This window comes from Lemur catta, chromosome 5 (assembly GCF_020740605.2).
Source record: "Lemur catta isolate mLemCat1 chromosome 5, mLemCat1.pri, whole genome shotgun sequence".
In the NCBI taxonomy this organism is placed as follows: Eukaryota; Metazoa; Chordata; class Mammalia; order Primates; family Lemuridae; genus Lemur; species Lemur catta.
The window spans coordinates 48,930,329-48,934,334 of NC_059132.1; positions in this window are offsets into that span (position 1 = coordinate 48,930,329).

Sequence of the window (4,006 nt, forward strand, 5' to 3'; positions counted from 1 at the left end):
GATATTTTTGCTTATTTAATGGCATCCGGATCTGGGAACCTGATGCATCCAACCCCACAGTGGGGCTTATACCAAAGGTCAAATAAAAACTTCCTACTTTCTAACTCCTGAAACACTCCCTGGTGCCCTCTGACACTCATGGTCAGACGCTGGCAAAACCCCCTTTATCCTCGACTTCTCTTCTGAGGGTTCCCTTTCTTTACTCAACCTAAACTCTGGCTCTCCTCTGAGGGCAACACTGTCCCCTGCCACCCTCTTCGACCTTAAGTCATCGGAGGCCACTCACTTCCCCTCCATTGCAGGCATTGGTGCCACTCTGTCCCCGGCCCACTTCCTCCCACTCCCTGAAGACCTTAAGCTTCTAGCTCACTGACATTCAAACCATGCCTGTCAGAACCCAGATGACCCTTCCTCACCCCAGGCTCAGCCTTGCCCTCTAGCTTTCACGCTTTTATCTGATGTCCTACTGCAGCCTCACCCACGGCGGCACCCTAGATACCCCCGGCAAGGGCAGCCCTCCATACTGCAACTGACGTTTAAAAACATCCCATTCTCTGACTCCTACCTTGCCAGCTTAGCATTCTAACATCCTGACTCGGTCCCAAAGGACCTACCACCATTTTTCACTGCCAAATTATATGACCCCATGACAACTATATACTGTACAGAACTTGTAAAGGTTAAAAGCTCACCCAAAGATGATGAAAGTTGATCAACCTTTAAACAAAACCAGAAGTAGCACCAACACAAGAAAATGGAGACTTATCTCAGAGATCTGGAGCTAGCTCTGCTCATACAGCAGAAGAAACCCTTACCATTCTGAAAAAAAAAATGACAGGAAGAAGATTTTGCGGCAGTGAGGCTGCTCTAGCTGCACAGGGCCACCTCCTCATGATCCCGATCACAGGCGACCAAGGCAGAAGGACGTGCGGTGATGCAGAAAGGAAAGAAAACCAAGAACCAAAGTCAAGAATTCCACAAATGCAGCCTAAATTCTCCAAATTCTCGTCCAAAGGTTTCCACTCCATCAGCTGGGACTAAGCTCTCTGTAGGGCACAGATGCAAGACAGTAATCTTTTCCTTTAAAAACCGGCTTCAAATGACTTGATACCCAACACTGTAAAAGTCTTTATGTCCAGGGCAACACAAACCCAAAGGATATGGAAGTTATAAACTCCAAGACGTACGGAATGTGATAACCTAATCTAACTCAAGGGGCAGAATGTGGACAGCTCTTGTTTATGATCCCACTGGTTGGAAACCTTATCCATTCAATGTGCTCACAAAAAACGTCATGGGAACTATACTTGAGGAGTAAAATTTGCTCATGCTGCAAGCCCTTTCAACTCTCCCATCATTAAAAATTAAACCCCAGGAATCAAAGGAAAGCTCTGAATGTTCAAGGTCTGTATTTATTGTGTATAGACAACTAAACATTTAAAAAACTTGCCAAGCTTTTGAAAATGAAAAGAATTTGTTAAGGATACCATTCAGAGCCCAGCATTTGAGATGTCCTTAAATTTAACTTTTACCAGTGTCTAGAAGAACCTTTTATTTTATCTTTTCATTTTCTAAGCCAAAAGGTTAATGAAATCAGAGCCACAAAACAAGATGGGCCCACAGCCAAGAAACAACCATCAACACGTGCAGAATGAAACAGAATACTCCTGAAAAGAATAGATCTCAAACCCTTTGTACCAAACTATAACGTTTTTCAACATCTTGAGTCCATCTTCGTCAAGTTATAGACAAAGCTGAAGAAAACTTGATGTCAGCCTAGAACCATGGGTTCATCAGACTGGACCACACAGACCTAGGCAGACGATGCCACAGCACCCTATTCCATCCCCCAGAGACCACGCCCAAATGGTGGAGCTTCTGGGCTGAGCAAAGTTATGTCCCTAAACTGTCCTATCAAAGGAAGAAGAACAATAGCAGCATATGAAAGAGCTGTGATTTTGTATTAATACTTCAAAAAAATTATCAAGATTTCTCACAGTGAATTTAGAAACATCTGCATTATTTTAAGGGATGAGAAAAATCAACAAAATATGATAGAAAATCAGATATATCTACAACTGACAAAATAATATCCTCAGCTTTGGGCCAAGAGACCCAAACTTCATCTTTCTATATGGAAAGTAACTGTACAACTGATAATTCATTAACATTAAAACCTACCAAGCAATCAAAATTCAATTATAATCAAAGTTAGCAAGTAGCCCAGTAAGTAGTTTTCCCAAGTTTAGGCTCCTTCCAAGCCTCCTAATGAGAAGACAAAAACAAGGAAAATGCAGTTTCAGACAAATTTGCCAAAACTACTACTAGTGGTTATTACTCAGCCACAGCCTTGTGGCCCAGAATCCAAACAGTGAAATAGCCACATCAGCAAAAGAGGTTATCAGAAAAACATTTCTCAGGTTGGAATCCCCTACAGTACCAAATCTTGATGTTTTACAAGCGACTTTCTCCCAGTAATGATGCAAAAGACAATGAATTGCTCCCAAACTTAGAAACAACATTACACCCAGCAAAAGATAGCTGAGGAGCTTGAGCACTTGATGCAAACACACCAAAACAAACACAAGAATTGGAAGATCTTGAAGATAAACTCCTGATATGTGTACAGAATTGTTAAGTCTGGTTTTGCTTTTTCTTTTCTTGTGTGAACTGTAGGTTGTGTTAGAGGAATTGCTTTTGTGTCTCACTAAAATTATATCTCATATTTTTAACTTTAAAGTCAGGGAGGGCAGATATAAACATAATAAAGAGGTCAATTGATTTCCTCAAATAACCCACCATCAAATAAGCAGGTGCAAGCTTCTGTTTTAAGTGGAAAGTAGAGGTTTATTTACAGAAATCATTTCTGAATACAAGGCTACGATAGTCATTTCTAACATACAGTATATATGGTAAAAAATTTTTTAAAAACTAAACTGATGATGTCTTCCAATATTTGTGCTATGTTGCAATATAAGCTTTTATTTCATCTTACCCTCCTACCTCCAAACGTGCTCCACCCACATTCTTTCCCATCACAGTTAAGTGGCAACTCCAGTTATCTCAGTGGCTTCTTAGGTCACAAACCCTACCGTCACCCTTCACTCTTGCTATCATACACCTCGTCTCTTCCCTGAGCATGTCCAACCACTTCTCTCCACATCTGCTGCTACAACCTCAGACCAAGCCATCAGCATCTCTCTCTGGGGTCTCCCACCCTTGCTTCCTGGTCAATTCTCCATAGAGGCCAGAGTGATCCTTGTAAAACAGAAGTCAGATAGTATCATTCCTCTGCTCAAAACCCTCCCCCACCTTGTACTATCTGATTTCATCTACAATGTTCTGCCTTGATTATGATCCTCCAGCCCCCTATTTCTGGAACATGTCAAGCACACTTCTGCCTCAGGGCCTTTGTCCTTGCCTTGCCTATAATGCTCTTCCCTTCTGATACGGACATGACTCATCTTCTTCAAGTATCTGCTCCCATATCGCCCTCTCAGTGTGGCCTTTCCAGGAACCTAATTTTAAATTGCAACCCCCACCCTCCCCAGGCACTCTCTCTTCTCTGCATCATTTCTCTTCCTAGAATTTATCACCTGATGATACAGTGTTTGTTACTTATTTTGCTTCATGTCTTATCTTCCTATTAAAACGCAAACTACCCAAAGATAGTCACTTTTGTCTGTTTTGTTTCCTGCTGTATCCCCAGCACCTAAAAAACTCAAATATTTGATAAATAAATGAACATACCAAATGGTTGAATTTAAAATACATTATGAACTAAGAGGCCCTAGCTCCAAAAAGAATATCTGAAAAGATGAACTGTAAGCACATTGCAAGTGATCACTGCTGCACCCAAGAGCAGAGCTGCAGTGAAGGATTACAGCAATAGCCATGTAAATTCTTTTGTAAGTAAAACTCCCTTTTATACAACATGGCCTTATAATCAAACGATTTCAGATGGGTCTTTGCCACGTACAAAGAAAGCAAAATCAATTTTCCCAAG